Below are 21,546 nucleotides of genomic sequence, written 5' to 3' on the forward strand. Positions count from 1 at the left end.
CTAGCACAGTGTCCAGCATCTAACAGCTGCTCAGTGAAAATTTATTGAATATATAAATACAGGCCTCACAACAACTCTGTGAAGTGGGATAAAATTAGCCATCTGAAGAATAGACTTGGGTAACTCAAAATCAATTCAAAATCTAATTAAGAGGACCAGGACACAATCTCAAAAACACATGACTGAGTTATTATTGATACAATAAAAGCTTATCTAATCAGTTATACTGCGATCTCTCTAAAGGGAAAAAGTCCCCCTCCCCCCACTCAATAGAAAGAAGATAATCTGCTTAAAATCCAGAAAATCAGAAGCCCTAAAACAGGAAAACAGTGTATTTCCAGAATAATATAGATTGTTCTCTTAAGGATCACAATGAGTCAGGACTGGGTACCTAACTTGTGGGGCTCAGGGCAAAATGAAAATGCGGGGCCTCTTGTTAAAAGAGCAGGAAAACGTATCACCAAAGGTACTAAAAAATAAAGCTTTTCCTTTCTTCTGTAGTCTCTCTTGATTGTCATGATTTTTTTTATTTTACTATTTATTGTGTATTTCATTCTTTTTTTAAAATTTTATTTTGAGAGAGACAGATCAGGGAGGAGGGGCAGAAGAAGAGAGAGAATCCCAAGCAGACTCCACACTGAGTGCAGAGCCAGACGTGGGGCTTGATCTCACGACCCTGAGATCATGACCCAAGACAAAATCGAGTCAGACGCTTAACCGACTGAGCCACCCAGGTGCCCCATGTATTTCATTCTTACCAGGAAAGTGGAAACACAGCACAAAACTGATTCAACTGTTTTTATTTCACTTTTTAATACATGCACATTCTACCAATATTTTTCATCTTTGGCTTACCGATAAGTAGGAAAGCACTGAAAAGAAAAAACATTATAGGTTGCTCTAACTTTCTTTTTCCTTCTCTGTCATCATTTTGAGCATAAGTGGTTGGCTAATACAGGGAAGTAACATGAGTAAGAAAGAAGAGAGTTACTTGGTCATTTGTGTTTCTTAAAATACCACTGCCTTCTTTCTGCATTCTAAGAAAGTTCTGGTTATGGAAAGCATGGCCTCTTGGGCTGTCAACACCCTGCTTGCTCAGTACACGTAATGAGCACTGAGTCTCTCTGAACTACCACACACCTGGGATCCACTGGATGCTGTGCTCACGGAGCATCTTGAATGTAGCATGAGAATGAAGTGACAGGACACAGCAGGGATACACATTGCATGTATCTCCTCTGTTCACAGACATGTTCCATTGTCCCATCAGATTCCACTTACAAAACGCAAGTTCAAAGACAACATTATTAAGAATTCACTACCGCAACAGCAGAGCATTAAACCAAGAAAGCGTCCCTTCTGAATGTGAGCCCTGTGTGACTGTACAGGTCACATGCCCTTGAGTCAGTCCTGCAGTGAGTATTCTTGAATTCTGGGCATGGAAATAAATTCATCTGGCAATCATCTCAGTGACCTAAATCATCGAGAGGATACAACCAATTTCCCCTTCTCTACACCTACGTGCAATCTTACAATGATAACTTGTCATCCCATATAGACTTTTCTTCGAGTAGCAAAGAGTAATTCATTCATTCAAAAGTTAAATTTCTCACTGTAATTTAATATTCTCGTTTTGGTGTTTCCATAAGATTATGGTGAAGTTAGTTAACAAAGAAAATAGCCAGAACCTAATCATCTCTAAATACATTGCCAAAATCAAGTTTTCTGGACCAATAAAGATGAAGACCACAAAATGGCCAAAGTTGAAGAATATGTCAAAAATTCAACAGTGCTGTGTATTTACATCCCAGCAACCACCCAAGATCTGTACCTCCATTATTTCACCTTGTACCCAAGAGAATCTTTCTCTTAAAATATATTACATGGAATGTTAAGTGTGCTATGAAGCACATTTTAAACCAAATGTTTAACTTATTTGTAAGCTACTGGATATATGGAATAAAGAAAAAATCATTCAACTATGATTTAGACTGCCAGAATTGTAGTTCCCAGATCTGCTTCATACTGGCTGAGTAACAATGGCAAGTTTTATAACTCCTCCAATGCTTTGAATTCCTCATCTGCAAAATGAGGATTTTAGCATAAATAATTCGGAATACCCCTTCCTGATTTAAAATTCTGATCCTCTAGTACCTGAAAAACAAACAGAAAAGCACGTGTTCTTATCAGCGGAGCACCTAGGCTTGTGGATGCCTCCTGCACATCTTGTGGGTCCCAAATATGAGGCCACATCAATCAAATGAGGTAGAGAGTATTTCTGGAGGAAGGTGGGTAGAAGGGGGCTATTCATATGAGATCTGATTAGTAAATATGTATTGAAATCTGTGCCATGTTCTAAAAACTTTTTGGAAAACAAAGTATTTTTCTTGTTAAAAAAATAAAAACTAAAATCTTTAAGGTAGAAAATATACCCTAGTGGCTTTTCTGAACGATGTTTGTGGAATTTTTTAAAATTTTAGATGGGATTTTGAATGTATACTTTTCCCAAAAGTCTGTAGGACACTGTACATTGGCTTCAATGATAGCTTGTCTGATGTTTCAGGCAAGAATGAGAAGAAGCTATATTGTTCCACCTCTCCAAATTTTGCCCAAGAGTTTTCTTTTTTAACGTTCAATTTCCCATGTTATGTCATCCCAAATCTGCATCATAAAAGGTAGCTTTCTTTTATATAGTTATTGCTAATCTATAGTAGATAGATTTGATATTGCCTCCCTTTGACACACAAAAACACATGCGTAAGAGTCATAAAATTTGCCACTAGGATAGACTTGACTAGCTCTTCCTCTGACAATCAGTTGTGAATCATTAATAAATGACTTAACTTCTGTGAGCCTTAGCTTACTCATTTTTAAAAGAAATAAGACTGGATTAGATGACTCAGTTATTTGAGTCTATTCTATGGAATCTAACATTCTAAGAATCTATTGTTCCTAAGTTTGTATTTTCTACCATTTGGGGTTTTTTGATTAATGATTTAATCTTATATTATACTTAAGTTCTTATCATTATAAAAATACACTTGCATGATTTGCACATGGAGTCTAAGTAAAATATTATAATCCAAGTTTATACATATTCCAGAAAGTAGTAAGATGATGCTTATACAAACAGGATTTCATTTCTAAGATAACAATTCAATAGTATTTATTGAGTGCTTGACATTAAGGTATTTATATATTTTTAATATCCAAAATATATTGTGATGTGGATACAGTTATTTTTTATTGTACAGGTGAGAAAACTGAGACCTAGGTTACTTACCTAAGGGCACAAAGCCAATCACTGGTGGAGCCAGGATTCCAAGACGACCCCTCTGTCTCCACAGGCCATCCTTGTAATCAAGCCTGGATTATGCCTCCCGTATCTACCTATGACAGCCAACAACACCAAATGAATAAAAGGACTTTCTAATCAAGGTCAAACAAAATCAATGCAAGGATACAGATTTTCAGCATGCAGGGGAAAGTTTTATACAGTTGGCCCTTGAACAACATACGTTTGAACTGCACAGATCCACATATATGCGGATTTTTTTGATAAATATAGTAGAGTACTATAAATGAACTTTCTCTTATGATTTTCATAATAACATTTTTTTTCTCTAGCTTACTTTATCGTAAGGATACAGTATGTAACACATATAGCATACAAATATGGGTTAATCGAATGTTTATATTAATCAGTAAGTCTTCTGGTTAACAGTTGGCTATTAGTAGCTAAGTTTTGGGGAGTCTGAAGTTATATGCAGATTTTTGACTACATGGGGGTCAGTGAGCCTTACACCCACACTGTTCAAGAGTCAACTGTAATTTTTAAAGCCTTCAATAAGTATTGTTTTTCATTTTTAAGAAAAGGAAGAAATAACCACAATTAAAGCAAGCTGAAATTAAAGCATTTGAAATTCAAATCATATGAGAAGAGTGGATTATGAAGATTAGTTGTTTCTTTTTTTTTTTGTTTCCTGCTTTCAAATTAATCTGGAAATATGTAACTAGGTTCAGTAGCCAATTTACTATCCATATAATCAAGAGAGGAGGAAAAGTGAGGAAATAAAGAGAAATAACTCATGAAATATTCTCTAAATAAAGTATATCATGTCTTCTTTTTACCATCTGTAACTAGACAAAAGAAAGCTATATTTGAAATAAAGGGTTTTTTGGCTAATGTTCAAGATACATTAAAATAAAATGTCCCCAATTTAAAAAATCGTATGAAATTTGATTGCCTATAACAGCCTTTTTATGGAAAAAATAATAATACTCTGTAGCTTAGGAGCAATAGTGTGAAATATATCTGTAAACCATTAAGAAGCCTTTTGTTACAAAACTCCGAAATGCTGATGCAGTCCTGGAATCAGCAAATACATCATTTTATTGTAGATATTCAAGGCCCATAGCAATTCAACAGAAAATTAATTAGTATCACCTCACCATAAATCTCAACAGTATTAGCTAAAATGCCAATTTTGTAATCACTTCTCATTAAAGCCAAAAATACTAATTAAAATTGATTTTTCCCTGTGCTTTGGTAAACGGCTGCCAGTTAATGGCTTTCAGTTGTAATGCAGACTTTTACTTAAATTAATTTTGTATGTTGTCTCCTTCCTTTTTATAAAGATAATAAAGTGTGAAAGGATAGGGGATGTGGGTGCAGGAAAGGACAGTTCACATGCAGGAAGAATAGTCACACATAAAGAATTCTGGGGCTTCTGTTAATACTAGTATGGCCACTCTCTTTAATAAGCTGTTTTTTAATACATTATTTCATGAGCAAAAGTTAATAAATCCTTTAAAAATAAATGATAAGAATTCATTCTTACAAGTCATTTGAATGATTAAATAACATGTTTCTTGTTAAAGAATTTTTTGAGTAAAGTCACATCCTTATTTGTGTGACATGACCCATTTGTAAAACACAAGCCCATGAACTTGGCCCATATTCTGAGGATCATTCAGAACCAATCAAGATTAATTTAAGTCTCAACAAATATTAAATGGAAGGTGATAACTATATAAATGTCAAATTCCTTTCATTAGAACTAAATAGAAAAACAACAAACCATAAATCTCAAAGGGTAATCCACAACAGCTTGAATTGTTCTTCCAACTTTTTAATTAATAAGAAATATTGATATGGTGCTAAAGTTGAGTTTTGAGGGCTGTCAGGGTAAGACAGATGAGGCTGAGAGTTGGAGTTTTCTAGTAAGTAATAAGAGATAGTGAGTCACAGGTTAGTCAAGTTCTCTAAGGAGCCAAAAATTAGAACCAGAAGCCACATGGGCAAAATCAAATTCAGAGTTCTAGAGTTCCATGAATGCAGAATGAAAAGTTAGCTAATATTTCCGGATTTAGACCAAGCATATGAGAAAAGACACAAAGGAGATCCCAAATAAGGCCAGGTTCAAGATTCTAAGGGCTAATAAGCACAGATAACAATCCATTTTAATTAGTATTTTTGGCTTTAATAAAAAAGATTACAAAATTAAGATTAAACCTTAAAATCTTAAATTCTAAGACTCCTAAGAGGTAGGAAGGGGCAGGGAGCAGAATCTACACATGGTGTCTAGATTCAGAGATCTGCATGGCACCTCTGTCATTTTTATAAGACTCTGTGACCTTGAGACCTTTACTCTTTACCCCCAACCTCACTCCAAACTATTACAACCCTATTCTATTCTGATACAAAATTAAAATTTCTTCTTAAGACCTAAGGAAGATAGCAATCTTAATAAACAAATCTACTCTAAGATTTAATAAATAGTAGTTGTAAATCTCTCAGGTTTATTTGCAGGGTGTTAACACAAAGGAATTATTTAGTACACCCTTGACATTAGGGCAGCATAAATCCTGACTATTACAAGTCTCCCAAATCAGGATTATCACTATAGCAAATAGCTTTATTCCCAAAATGGGATAAAATATTTCAGTTTGGACCATGAGTTCATAACAAGAAAGTCATTTTGGGTTTCCCATAGACTTGTCTAGGTTATTTCTTTATGATCCCTTTATCAGAGTAGATTTTGCTTACATAGCTAAGGTTAAATTTTAGATACTGATTTCTTTTTTAAATGTTTTTTAAAGATTTTATTTATTTATTTGAGAGAGTGAAAGCGATCACAGAGGGAGAGGGATCACAGAGGCAGAGGGAGAAGCAGACTCACCGCTGAGCGGAGAGCCCGATGTGGGGCTCGATCCCGGGACCCTGAGATCATGACCTGAGCCAAAGGCAGACACTTACCTGACTGAGCCACCCAGGCGCCCCTTTAGATACTGATTTCTAACCATCACTAACAAAATATTCAAAAGTTCTACATATCAAGAAGAGACCATTTATAATTGATGTTTGCCACTAGATTATTTGTCAGACATCCCTAACACCAAAAATCACCCAAATCTTGTATCATTAGGTCATTTTACATTCACTTTAAAGATACAGAAAACTAGCCAGAAAATATTCAGTGGCCATTAAGTTGTTCTATGCAGCTCTACTCTGAAGTGCGTGTTTGGCAATTTTCCAAGTAGTGTTCCAATAGCATAAGGAAGTTAGTGACTATTGGCAGGTATTTTGCTAGTACTTGAAGTGGTCATCAAACATAGAAAGAGATTCTGTTAAACTGGGTTTGAGTATTGTAGCATAAGAAACACTCATCCTTGATCCATAATGAGGAGAAAGAAGTCAATCAATAAAAACAGATTAGAAATGTCAGAGAATTAGTAGATAAGGACATTAGAGCATGCACATAACTATTTTTCATATACTCAAGAAGGTAGAGGTAAGAGTCAGCATTTTAAGTAGATATGAAAGATTTTTAAGTAGATATGAAAGATTTTTCAGACCCAAACTGAATTTCTGAGATAAAAAAATTCAATGTTTGAGATTAAAAAAAATTAAACTGAATGAAATTAATAGCAGATTCTTCCTCTGGAGAACACGGACTAATTTAAAATCTTAAAAGCATCCAGAAGGAAAAAAAATGCATTATATACAGAGAAACAAAGATAAGAATGATGGTAGATTTCTCACCAAAAGCAATGCAAGTGGAACAACATCTTTAAAACATAAAAAGAAGAAAACTGTCAATCTAGAATTCTGTAACAAGGAAAAGTACCTTCTAAAACAAAGTCCTTCAGGAGGAAGGAAAATGATACTAAATGAAAAAAAATGGGTCTACATAAGAAAATAAAAAACACAGAAAATAGTAAACATGTGGACAAATACATAGGGTAATTTAAAGAAAAGCAATTTTTTTTCAGCCCTCTGCTAGTGAGATCTCACTTTTTGTAATATTGCAAAGTCCAAACTTAAGGTTTTCCCCTCTCCATCTCAATATAGGGGTTGGGCAAAAAGAAGTTTGTCTTGAGATGACTGTTTCTCTCATCTGAGATACAGCAACTAGGTCTCCCTGAATTGCCTGAACAGTGAGCCAGCTGATATCATCATCCTCCCCTTCTCTAGCCAAAGAAACTATACCTAAATTTCAATTCCCATGTTACCAGTGGCTTTCTTCCCCCTGGAGATGGAACTTCAACTTCCTCTGGAGTCCCCAAAGTACCTAGCTATTAAGCTGTAAGGTTTCAGTGGGCTTCTAAATCCAGACTTCCTGGTGACCCAGCAGTGTGTCTGCATGCTCAGCAAGAGTGATGCTCTCAAAATTGCCCTGTAAGAAGGCAGAGTGACAGGAAAATGGAGACCCTCCATGTTAACACATATCTATTGTTTCTATTAGATCACCTAGGCGCTGGTGTTACCTCCAGGAGATAAAGAGAACACAGGTACCACATGCCTCTACCCTTCTTACTGGTCCTTGATTGGTAGGCATCCTCTAGTAAAGTCACAGTAAACTGTGTGACATTGTGGAAGTCTTCCCAAGCAAACCCTGATACATGAAGAGTGGTGGTGACCACGATGGGTCTTAATTTGTACCATACCCACCACTTCTTTTACACCCAAGATGATTTACACCGATGACATCAATCACCACTCATTTTAGGTCACCTGTGGCACAAAAAGGAGAGCTTCCTATGTGTTCTAACATCGATCTTTCAAAGTGTCAAGCTGGTAAAGTGTTCTTGACATAGTCTAAGAAATAAAGTCTAAAAAAGCATTTTATGCTATCCTAACATTATCATCATTATAAATTACAGGAATAATCTCATAAGGATAGAATATCCTCAGCCTAACTGTACTGTACTTTCCTAGTGACAGGTTTAAAATGTGTGCATTCCCAGAAGGAAGCATTCCCAGAAGAAAGCCAATCACAGAAATAAAACAATGGGCAGGCTTGCTGAGTCATTGGATGAGCCAAAATAGGGGTTCTTAATTCAATTTCATAGACCTTATAGTTAGTGGAAATTTCTCTCTGATTCTGAAACTAGGTTGACTCTCAAACTTATTTTAAGGTGTTACGAGTTTTCTTCTTTGTTTCTGTGCTTTATAGACAATTTTGTGAGAATACAGGAGATAATATACAAATAGACCTTAAGCTATACACTATTTTATGTTTGTTTGTTTGTTTTAAGTAGGTTCCACACCTAGCATGGAGCCCAACATGAGGCTTGAACTCATGATCCTGAGATCAAGACCTGAGTTGAGATCAAGAATTGGTGGCTTACCAGTGATGGGTATTAAGGAGGGCATGTATTGCATGGAGCACTGGATGTTATACACAAACAATGAATCATGGAACACTACATCAAAAACTAATGATGTCATGTATGGTGACTAACATAACATAATAAAATAAAATAAAATAAAATAAAATAAAATAAAATAAAATAAAATAAAATAAAAAATTGGTGGCTTAACAATTGAGCCACCCAGGCATCCCATTATACGCTATTTTAAATGAGAGGTCTCTGAACTAACTTTGTATGTATGGGTCTTAATTCTCTTCTTTTATCTTGAGTTCTTCCCTAGGATATTCTCAAGGTCCCTCATGTAAATATATTCCTGATGGCTCTGTCTCACCAGTTGCTTATAATGGAGAGTTATGTTAGAGAACTTTAATAACTGCAAAATGAAAATGGATTAGCACTCCCATATTTCCCTGCTGGGAGTGAACAACTGTGTTTTAGTTTTTAGTTTTAATCATGCTCCAAGTCACAGTGATTTGGTCATGGTAGTCAGAGGTTATAAGGCTGCTACCTAGCGGCATCTTACCAAAAATGAATCTTCTCATTGATTTTTAAGTTAAAGTTGTGAAATTCTCTTATCACAGGATGCTACAGGAGGAATCAATTCTTGACATCACCTGAAGAAAACAAGAAAGTGATGGCAGAGAATAACAGGTAGACAAGATGAGGTATACATGTGAAAAATGGTGTTTTTCAAGTCATGAATATTAACCAGTCAGCAGACCATGAAGTCAATTAGTTGGTCATAATCAGTATTTTTAAAAATAAAATAGGATAGAATAGGAAGAATAAAGAAATCAACCTACTTTGCATATAGTAAGAGTATGATTGTGTTTGCATGAGCTATGTGTACTGGATCAATCTAATATTTATTTCTTTTGGTGGGTGATTATTAAAAGCCAGTTCCCTAAAATAGGATTCCAGGTTGGTTGCTTGGGTTTTTTTTTTTCTGCTTCTACCTTGAACACTGACATAGTTACAAAAATTGGATCATTTTACATATAGTTCTTTAATCTCTAAAAAAATATTTCCTAAAAGACAATTTACATCAACCTAATTTACTATTTTCAGTGGCTGTATATTACTTCCTAGAATGAGTATACCATAATTTAACTGTTCACTTATTTGAGTAGTTTGCTTTTTTTCCAGTTTTGTTATTAACAGTCCTGTCAAAAAAAAAATCCTGAAATATACATGCCCTTAACTACTGTGATTCTATTTCTGTGGACTAGATCCCCATAAGTGGGAGTGGTCTTAATAGGGTTTACAAACTGACTTCTGAAGTCATTCTATAACATCTTTATATCTTGTTTTAGACTTGTTTTACTTTTGGCTTTAAGTTTATGAATATTTGCTGAAATTATTTATTACCTTTTCTTCAGAATCTGGGTGTACGGGTGTGCCAGTCTTCATTCTTGACTGCAAACAAAAGAAACCAGTTTGGATAGCAAATGAACAAATATCCAATTGAAAAGTACATCAGTCACTAACATAATTGAGAGAAAGCTGGAATATGAGACTCAGAACAAGGGAAGAATGCATCCAAGTCTCACCATGGGTATAGTTTTATGAGAAGTCATCTGATGCCACAGTAACCACCAGAGTTGGATATTCAACACCGAAGCCTTAAAACTCTTTAACTATGAGTCTATGTCCCACCCTAAAGATTTCAAAGCCAAAACAGAGAAGCCACTTGGATGAGCCTAGGACCCAAGCCACATCACTAGCTTCTAGGGATCAGTCAAGAGGATTCTATGTCCCATTCAGTTCTCCATAAAGTAAGCAGCTAGTGCCTCCTAACCATTTTCTCATGCCTTTCAAAGGTTTTAGAGTTCACAACTTTCATTACCCAGGATCCATTTATAAACTCCTTTTCATATTTATCATTCCAAAACAAAAATTTTAATGACACAATACAACTTTTCCTGACAACAGTCACAAAAGGGTTCCCCTCCTCCCAAAGCCTCAACTTACTTCATCTTGATTATAATTACCCTCCCTATGGTTTTTTACTATTTTAACTGGATGTTCTACAACCAGTGAGCTAAACTGTAAATTTCACTACAAGTAACTTCCTATAGATTAGAATAGGAAATGGGGCATCTGGGTGGCTTAGTCAGTAAAGCACCCACTCTTGATTTTTGGCTCAGGTCATGATATCAGGGTCCTGGGATTGAGCCCCGTGTGGGGCTCCCCACTAGCGGGGAGTCTGCTTGAGATTCTCTCCCTCTGCCCCTCCCCTGGCTCACGTGTGTGTTCACATGCTTTCTCTAATAAATAAATTTTTTTTTAATTGGAATAGGAACCTCCACAGTTCCTCAAAAAATTAAAAATAGAGCTACCCTATGACCCAACAACTGCACTACTGAGTATTTACCCCAAACACAGATGTAGTGAAAAGAAGGGCCATCTGCACCCCAATGTTCATAGCAGCAATGTCCACAATAGCCAAACTGTGGAAAGAGCTGAGATGCCCTTCAACAGACAAATGGATAAAGATGTGGTTCATATATACAATGGAATATTACTCGGCCATCGGAAAGGATGAATACCCACTATTTGCATCAACATGGATGGACCTGGAGGAGATTATGCTAAGTGAAATAAGTCAAGCAGAGAAAGTCATTTATCATATGGTTTCACTTATTTGTGGAACATAAGGAATAGTATGGAGGACATTAGGGGAAGGAAGGGAAAAATGAAGTGGGGGAATCAGAGGGGGAGACAAACCATGAGAGACTCTGGACTCCAAGAAACAAACTGAGGGTTCTAGAGGGGAGAGGGTGGGGGGATGGGTGAGCCCTGTGATGGGTATTAAGGAGGGCATGTATTGCATGGAGCACTGGGTTAGTTATACGCAAACAATGAATCATGGAACACTACATCAAAAACTAATGATGTAATGTATGGTGACTAACATAACATAATTAAATAAAATTAAAAAAAAATAGAATAGGAAAAAGAACACAACCCCCCTCAAAAAAAATGGAAAACTAGTTCAACTGACTAAAAATATTCACAACACAGTGAAGAGGAAACTATAGGCACAAACTTCAGTCTTCAGTTCTGAAACTGGTGAGAGATGTGGTTGTAACCAGGGTTTATGATTTCCTTCCTCCACTATGCACTATATATTCCTTTGCCTTAAAATAGTACCTCTGCTAATCAAGATTCTTCACTTACTGAGATATCTCAAACTTTGATTACTAAAGGTAGAGAACGTTTATTTATCATCTCTGCTGCGGTAAATACTCCCAGCATCAGAACCTTATGGAACAATTATTTCTCCACCAAGTTACATGTAAGTTGCAAGTCCACTATGGGTTGGCTCCAGGCTGCACATCTGCCCTGTGGCTCTTCAATTCTTGGACCCAGGCTGAAGGAGTGATGCATTCACTCTTCTCTCTCCTCAGCCCACCAAAGCTTCCCTCCCCAGTCTCCAGTTAGGCGTTCACCCTTGTCTCTCAAATGAAATGGTTCTGATTAAGCAGGGACAGGGCTAGGCTCAGGTGAGTGAGGTCCTTACATTGGATATAAAATTTAAGGGACAGCAAAAATTAATTAATCAAGATAAATAATTTTCACACGGGTATTTTAAAAATCTAAATTAATGCAAAAAGTCACAATGAACTTATCAAATGTTTAAATAAAGACAGGCTCAAAAAAAAAAGGGGGGGGCTCAATATTGATGTTTCCTTTTGCCTCAGACTCTGATATGACTCGGCACAGTACTGTTACCAACTCTGTCCATATTTAAACTGTTGATATTGTGTTGATTTTGGATTTTTTTTTGCATTACTTTGTATTTTTTTAACATCACATTAAGATATCATTTAATTGCATTAAAATACTGAGATTTTTGGCACCCAATGCAAGTACCTCACTTGCCTTACCCTAGTCCTGGCTCTGTTATTAAGATCACCAGTGACATGTATATTGTTAAAACCACTGACTCAATTCTCAGGCCTCATTTCGTTTGTCCTGTGAGCAGCATTTGACATCGATGGCCACCATCTTCCTTAAACACATCCTACACATAGCTTCCAGGACATGACTCTTGCAGATCTGCTCCCAGCTCCCTGTGCACTCCTTCTCAGAGTCCTTTGCTGGTTCCTCCACATAGAGCATTCTCTTCATATTGGAGGGCCCAGGTTTCTATTCTCATAGCTCTTCTCTTCATTTTCTTCACTCACTCCCTAAGTTATCTAATTGAGTTCCATGGCTTTAAAAACAACAACTTTTAATTTAAAAATTCAGTTTACATATGGTCTTAGTCCATTTGGACTGCTATAACAAACTGCCATAGACTTGGTGGTTGATAAACAATAGACATTTATTTCTAACAGTATGAAGGCTAGGAAGTCCAAGATCAGGGTGCCAGCATGGTGGGGTTCTGGTGAAAGCCCTCAACCAGATTGCAGATTGTTGATTTTTTGCTCTGTCCTCACAGGGCTGAAGGGGCTAAGGAGCCCTGTGGGGTCTCTTTTATAAGAGCACTAATCTTATCCATGAGGGTGTCTACCCTCATCACCTAAGCACCTCCCTGAGGCCCCATCTTCTAATCCTATCATGTTAGAGGTTAGGGTTTCAAATTCACACATCCAACTGCCTTGTGGTCTCTTGTTCCCCAGTCTGCTCGCTCTGAGATTCATTCCCTGCCTTCCCCGGTTTCCTTACATTCTGACTTCCAGACCATTTCAGCCAGTGGAAAGCACTGGCAGAAGCTTGGAGGGCAGGAGTAAAATAAAGCCAGATTATCTCTACCCCCTCACTCTGTTTCCTATGGGATCTCAAGCTGCAAATGCTTCTCCTCTGCCTCTTCTCCAGCTGCATCCCCCCCCCCCCCCACCAATCCACTGGGATATCCCATCTTGGCTCTATATCCATGATGGCTCCAATTTTTAACTCTTGACATGCTACCTTATTTTGCGGTTCCTCTAGCCCAAAGAGTGGTAGCCATTTTCTGCTGTGGCTAACTTCAGATCGAAAACTTTGATTCTTCTCTTTCTCTTATACCAGAAATTCAATCCATTAACAAAATTATCTAGCTCTACTTTAAAAACATATCCAGAGTGTAATTAGTTCTCACTCTCTCCCACTACTACCAACCTGTTTCAAGACACCATCAGGTCTCTTTTTAATCACCTCAATGTTAGTCTTCTAACTATATCCTCTTTTCGACCTAGTGTATTAATTACATGTTAACCTCAATGATCTTTTACAAATATAATTCAGATTACATCACACACTTCTGCACAAAATCATCCATCCATTTCTCAATTCACTCAAGGATGGTCTACAATGACCTTTATGATCTGCTGCCTCTGTCCCTACCCCCACCTCACTCACTGTGCCTCTGCTATACTGACTTATAGTCTTTGCATTTCCTCTTCACTATGTTTGGAAACTTCTTCTCCCAAATATTTTCACGTTGTGCTCCCTCTCTTCAATCAGGTCTCTATTGGTATAGTTCAACCTAACCCCCATACTAAGTTACAATGTCCCATTCTCTGACTTCCCCTATTTTCCTTGACTGTATTTTATTTTTCTGCATAGTATTCATCAGAATTTGTTATGTGATGTATTTACATGCTTATGTGTTTAATATCAGTCTCTCCCCTCTATGATGTTAACTCATGAGGAACTTGTTCTTTTTGTTCACTGCTATATTTTTAGCACCTAGAAAGGTGAATGACACAAAATAAGCACTCAATAGCCATTTCTGAATAAATGAATGAGTGAATGACATGAACATGTCATATCATCACATTTAAGATACATGCTTTCTAGTTCCTATCAGTACAATGTAATCAATATAGTGAAACTACGTGCTGATGGAATCTTGGGTCAAATTTTGGAGTTGCAATAATACCTTTTTAAAGTCCTTGTATCTTCTGCTCAGTGGAATAAAAAAAAGAAGAAAAAATCATTTTTCAGATAAATAATTGCATGCCAGGTGTTAGGGTATGTTGATGGGCTCCAGCAAGAAGATCACATTTGAAGCAGCAGCTGTAATTGAAGTAACCACCTGTCATCTTCTAGAACTCATCTATCTTCAGCGCCAGCCATATTGGAAAGAAAAATGAGGATGGGGTAGGAATCAACTGCCCACATCTTTCAAGTATTTGATTGTGGCACTAATCTCTGCTTTTCTTCAGTGAGGCAGTATTGCTTGGGTCAAGATACTATACATCAGCTGACTCTCCATAAGCCCCTATTCTGATTGGTAGTTTACAGTAGCACTGTGAATCTCCAGAAATTAGTGTCCGCTCACAGATGGTGTCACCTAATCATAAAAATGGCACAGTTGTGATGACAAGTAAAAACAGGACAATTCAGAGAATCCTAGAAGGAAGATTCACCACGTATGTGTCTGGTTTTCCTCAAAGGTAGTTTAAACTCTCTTCATTCATAGATACTGGGTTATCAGATTGATTCAGCTGATAATCAGGGAAAGGGCTGTACATTTTCTATTAATGTAATTCATCAGGACTCAGCTCAAATCAAGCCGGATATTAGTGGACTGCCAACTATTTTAACCACCACCCCCCCACCTTATACAGGAGGCAGGTAAGCCATTCTGATACTACACTAACTCTGTTGCCCATTTTGTCTGTGGCAGTAAAGGGCTGCTCGCTCACCTCTACTTCCCCAGGATCCAACCATTCCTACGGCAATCAAGGAAATAGTTTCACCTCCAGCATCTCACAGTGTGCCCAACCTACAGAGAACAACCTCTAAAGCCCCTTTCCAAGGTATTGACATTACTCTCACAAATTTATTTTTCAAGGTCTTGGCAAATAAAGTATATCTTGAGTACCACTGGGTTATATTAAATAAATTCACTCCATCATTTCAGTCCCCTGATGTCTTTGAACTTCTCCATTATTCCCAAGGAATTTATGGCACCTTTCTTTCATTAAATATGGGCCACCATTTAGTATAGGCTTCAATCAGCTGACCAAGCAAACAATTAAAACCATTCTCAGAGTAGAAATGAGGGAAGTTGTCTTAGTAAGGAATCTCCCATAGGTTAAGGACTTATGGCATCTTCAGGCCAAAAGAGAACAACTTTTTCAGAAAGGGGAGAAGAGGTTTGCACTAGTTGGCATGAAATGTATACAACAATTGGCACTTTAAGCTTTCCAAGTGCTTCAAAACCTCCTAGATATTGCCATCCTAATACTCAGTTTCCAGACTTTCATGTAAGAGATATGGTGGGCCAGAAATTCAACTGATATATGAATTTAGTAACTATTTGGTTCTTGACTAACTCAGCCCTATGGCTGTAAAAAATTAGCAGATCTTGGCAAGGTCATATAACATCCATTCCTTGAGCTAAGAATCTAGGCACTTAAACCTGTCATTCTCCTTCTCTGATCTGTTCAGTACTGTTGAAAGAAGTCACCTCACCTCATAATTCTTGACTTCTTCATACCTCTCATATTCATCTAAGGCAACAGACATTAGATTCCCCAAAGTTGTGACTTCAGAAGGTATTTTATTATAATTGACCACAGGTAAAAATTTAAGTAACTGTTTCACTACTGCATACAATGAATTTCCATACTCCTTTTCCAGAGTCTTAAGATGTTTACTGCCTTCAGCCCCTACTATATAAGATTCTACCTGTTTTCATCCTAGTAACAATTTCTGTATTCTTGGTTGTAAGTAACAGAAACCTACTGTGGGTATTTAAGCAGAAAGGGATTTTCTGCAAAGTACTATATTAGTTATATATTAGTGTACACCAGATTACCCAAGAATTAGCAACTGAAAACAACATAAGGTGCCATTATGAAGAATAACAGGAGAGGTAGCTAATTTACTCAAAGTGTCCAAAAAATTCCCTACACACAGATGACATTTAAGTTAAGACCTGATTTCTTCCTTTTTTTTTTTAATTGATATGGAATAGAGGAACTGAAATGACTTTGGGGGGTAACAGAAAGGCACAGAAATGAAAATCAAGCAAAGAAAGAACAAGTGATTAATGTTAAAAGGCATCACACTTTACCTAGGTCTTTGCTTCCTACTGCTCATTTCAAGATGAAAATTCTCATTATCTAAGTTTACCAAACTTTAAGGAAGTTCACATGTGATTCTTCTGTGTAACTTATTAAGCAATATTAAAATCACTAACAATAATAATTTGTACTCTGCTTTCTTTCAATGATTCCCAAATCTATAATTAGAATTATTTAGGTTTGTGCCAATTTAATTTATTAAAGCCAGTTTAATAATTGCTATAAGAAAACTGATGAAAAGCTATGTTATTTCTGGAAAGGAATTTTTAAAGATATTACTTGCTTTGTTCTTGAGTTTCCTTCATTGAAACAGGAAAAAAAAAATGGCAAATTTTGTGGGACATGATTTTAAACCTCATGCACTTCAAAAACTGTAATTCTGAAATCTGCCCAAAAAAGTAATGATTGTGTTTAACCTTTTGACGATAAAATTTCTTGCAGGCTCCTTGAAGTTAGCAAATTGTCTTCCACCACACCTTGCACATGGCCAGCACTCAATAAACGCTTATTTAAGGGATCAAATGGATTCCATTTACATGAAACATCCTTTGATTCCTTTCAATTAGTCTCACACAAAGTAAGAAACAATTTTGGTGTGTGAAAAAAGCAAAGGAGTGCATTTTCTGAATGTTAATGCATACAATAGAGGGAAAGTCACATTTGTTATAACCCTGCCATAAAGTGGAGCTGTAATCTCACCGTGCATCTGTTCCATCTGCCATCAATTAGTTTGATGAAAACAGGCTAACAGTGCGGGAGTGATTAGCAGGAAAGATTAAACTCACTTCAGTTTTAATTACAGATCTTTGTCCTTAAAGTTTTATTGGCTTGAAAGCACCCCTACTGTTCCGTTTCTCCTCCACAGTTGATGTACATTTTATTATCTCACTTTGAAATTATTAATGCACTTTATTTGGTACTTATTTCTAATTACAGACTTTATCCACAAATGCTACTGATATGCCCATATGCCAGAATAAGCATAACTAAGACTATTCAAATTTTACCAAAGTACAAATGATCTTTAACAGCAAATGTGGCATCTGTTATATGTAGAGAACTCTGAGGTTTAGGTATTTGTCTCTCCACTAACTTGTTTCATTCATTGCAGATTCCCTCATTTATTCTTTCACTAAATATTACTTTGGCTCCTATTAGGTCCCAGGCACTGATAATAGGTGCTTAGGATACATAAGTGAACAAAAACCCCCAAATCCCTAACTTCACAGAACCTATATTATAGTGACTGGAAATAAACCAATTGTTGTGGGCTGAATTGGGTCCCTCAAAATTCATATGTTGAAGTTCTAATCTCCAGTACCTCAGAATGTAACCATATTCAGAGATAAGGTATTTAAAAAGGCAATTAAGTTAAAATGAGGTCTTCAGGGTGAGTCCTAACCAATGCGACTGATCTCCTTATAAGAGGATATTTAGACGCAGACAAGCACACACAGAGAGAGGACTATGTGTAGACAACGGAGAAGACCACCATCTACAAATACGGAGAGAGGCCTCAGAATGGAATGAACCCTATCAACATCTGATCTCAGATTTCTGGCCTCCGGAACTGTGAGAAAATAAATTTCTTTTGAGACACCCAGTCTGTGGTATTTTGTTATGGCAGCCCTAGCAAACTAATATGCCAACAAACAAACAAGCAAAGAAACATAAAGAAGTAAATTATATATTTTAGAAAGTTTACATGCTATAAAAAAAAATAGATCAATAAAAGGGAACTGTGAAGTAGGGTGACATTCATTTCTATCGCTGAGAAAATCATTATAAAGTGTGAATACTCACCAATTTTTATAAAAAATAAGACCACAGCCAGAAGGATTCTTGATGAGGAGAAAGGAATGTTTTTACAAGACTCTACCAATTATTTTTCTTCTATAATTCTTCCCTTATTAATAGCCATATAGCAAAATATGATCATTTATGGATATGTTTTACAGCATTAAAATTTTCTAATGTGTTTAATATGTCAAGGGTAAGCTAGCCAAGCAACCAGTACTGAACCAGGTTGCCTGATATTTTTAACATATTGTTTGATAACATTTTTTTAAAAGACACATAAATGTCTAGTTTTAAATCTTATATTTTTTATTGTGCTTTGAGTCTAAAACTCAGTACTTTTGAACTTGGTATAGCAGAAATTATAGACAAAACAGCTACTTTAAAAACTCAGCAAAGTTTTTTCCTACAACTCTAAAACTACAAGGAAACATTTTCTTATGAGTAGAGACTTTTTAGCTCTGAAAAGTATTACCTTGCTTTGCAGACGTAGTCAAGCAAGCGTAAGTCACAAGATACATTCACTGTTCTTGAGGTTAGACCAGACATTAGTTAAGTAATACAAATGCGTATGTTTCAGCCTTGTAAGTATTCTATTTAATAATGTAGAATTCTTGGGGTCAGTGAGTGATGGGCAGTTCGAAAGGTATGGCTCTAAAGAAAGTATACAGCTCCATCATCCTCTATGGGTTAGCCAAATAAAGTCTCATGACATTACAGCTCTGCATGGAGTTTTCCAGGAGCATGATTTCCAATAAAATAAGACTTCCAAAGATTGGCAAAATGCTTCATGATATCATCAGAGAATGAGGTAAGGAGTGATTCAGTGATTTTGGCCACCACTCACTCCCCTTCTCCCCCACCATGCAGAGATGCAGCCTGCCAATTCCAGAAAAGAGCTGCCCATGGACGTGCCATTGTCAGAATTGCCTCTTTTCACTTAGGCATGGAAACAAAGGAGCATTAGCCCCACCCCTCGCCCCAGGATATCTTTGAATCTGTTCACAAATCAAGCAGAAATTTCATTATACTCAATTTTTATGTTTTCTTATTGGTATAGTTCCGAATAAACCAGTTAAGAAACTTTATTTCTCTGAACATCTAAGTCTTAGAGAATTCATCAAGACAGGAGTTGTGCCTGGCCTTACTTTTTCTCTCTCGTTATTATGACTACAGTTCTATCAGAATATAAAATTCAGACTCAAAGAAAGAAAAGGATACCAGTTGTGCCTAGACAAACAAATGAGGCCATGTCTTAACTGGCATGGTGAGAAGGTTTTCCAAAACACATTCTGAGCATTTAGGTTTTGAACCTCTCCATTGGCTACTAAGTTAATTCGGGGGGGTGGGGGGAGGGGAATAAGGAGATGGTTTTAGGTGGAAATGCAGCAAAAATATTCATATCAGACTCCCTGGGCAACAATTTTAGCACAATGAACAAATACATAGTAAAGATTATAGGGCAGCCAGTTATTCTCACAGAGGGGGGAAAAAAACTGTTTCCCGCCTTCTCTTTTACCATAGCTAATCACTAGTTTTTCATGCTTTCAACAGCAGATATTCTGTGCCTTTTCAACTCCTTTCCAAGGCATGTTTATATTACACAGCAATTCTTTCCAGGAAAGCCATTTGTACACTGGTTTATTGATCCTCACAGTCTCTGTGAAAAAGAGAAATGGAATGTAAAAATATTTACATTTTGTGGATCACAAATATTAAGGTCATATAAGGGGTAAAGGTAATACCTGCTTCAAACCCTAGATCCTTATACTCCTCTACTAATATAATTAGTGGAGGGGAGACAACACGTTAGAGCATTTCTGCCAAAGATGATCCAAACGACAAGGTCAAAAGTGTCAGCTACTGTACCTGCCTGGGACAGCTGCCTCTTTAGGGACAGGAGTGGAACCAGATGCACAGCCAAGAACTCCACACATTTTGACACTTGGTTGCTCTTCAGTCCTGACTGGGTTCATGGCTCCATATACTAGCATCTTTTTGTCGCCCAAGCTCAGCGCTGTCCTAGACCCACGCTTTTCCCACCCCTGCCTCCTACCATCTAGGCAGGGTGGCTTCCATCTTGTATGACTACCAGCTGGAACTGGCTCCCGTAAATAACATCCCTCTCAGTCTGGCACATATCACCACTAACTGGCCACCCAGTTGTTCACAGCAGCTTAGCCTCCACACCACCTCCCCCTGAGAGCCGCTCCAGCTGGGGAATCTCTTTGTAGTGAGCCAGTCCCCACCCCCTTATCCTCAGCTGGTCCCAGCCAGTTGTTGCAGCTAAGCAATCAGGCTCACCTATATCCTGACATAGGCCAAACCCAAGAATACTAGTGGAGTGGGTAGGTTATCTCTCCTTTAAGTGTTCCTAGCCTCTCCCAGGCTAGCCCCAGCCCATTCTTGCTCTGAACTGGGGGCAGATAACTGCTGTTAAAACTTCACTTAGGCATTTAGGCAAATGCCATTAGCACCTTAACATGGGCCTTCTTCCTTCCTTCCCCAAGCCTGCCTTCCCAAGCTTATCTCTATGGAAGAGTGGAGAAGGCACTGGACTTGAAATAAAGAGATTAGGTTCAATGGGAAGATGAGTAATTAACCTCTAAGAGCCTCTGTTGCTGGCAACACCAAACAAGATCATGCTTATCAGAGAGCTTAGAACAATACACAATACCTAAGAGTTTCTTAGTACAAATTAACTGAACTCAATTGAATTTAGAAAAGCATTTCTAGGCAAAAAGAATAAAGCAATAAGAGCAAAATGGTAGGAGGGGGAGGGGGGTTGTTCTTAAAAGAGCCCACTACTCTGGCTATTCAAAATTAACTAGAAACTTGTGGCTTGCAAATGGAAAAATTAGACTCTCTGATGCCCATTTTTCTCCCAAAAACTTTCCATTTGATTAACTTCAAGGTGTCCAAATAAAGAAGTATTCTTTAAGGGGAACTGTGGAAGACCAAAAAATGACACTCCCCACCCCTAATAAGATATCCATAGCAAGTCCCTGGAGCCTGCAAATGTTACTTTATTTGTTTAAAGGTCCTCTTTTGCAGATGTAATCAAGAA

The 21,546-nt window shown here is 37.2% G+C and overlaps 1 long non-coding RNA gene across 1 annotated transcript in view; it reads right to left on the reverse strand.

Moving 5' to 3' along the window:
- Positions 1 to 21,546, reverse strand: part of LOC118555508 (uncharacterized) — a 104,142-nt gene that overhangs the window by 16,482 nt on the left and 66,114 nt on the right. The window contains exons 2-3 of the long non-coding RNA XR_013443050.1: positions 10,027 to 10,074; positions 3,284 to 3,390 (exon numbers count right to left, since the gene is read on the reverse strand). This is a non-coding gene — a long non-coding RNA (uncharacterized LOC118555508). The remainder of the gene's footprint in view (positions 1 to 3,283; positions 3,391 to 10,026; positions 10,075 to 21,546) is intronic.

This window comes from Halichoerus grypus, chromosome 1 (assembly GCF_964656455.1).
Source record: "Halichoerus grypus chromosome 1, mHalGry1.hap1.1, whole genome shotgun sequence".
In the NCBI taxonomy this organism is placed as follows: domain Eukaryota; kingdom Metazoa; phylum Chordata; class Mammalia; order Carnivora; family Phocidae; genus Halichoerus; species Halichoerus grypus.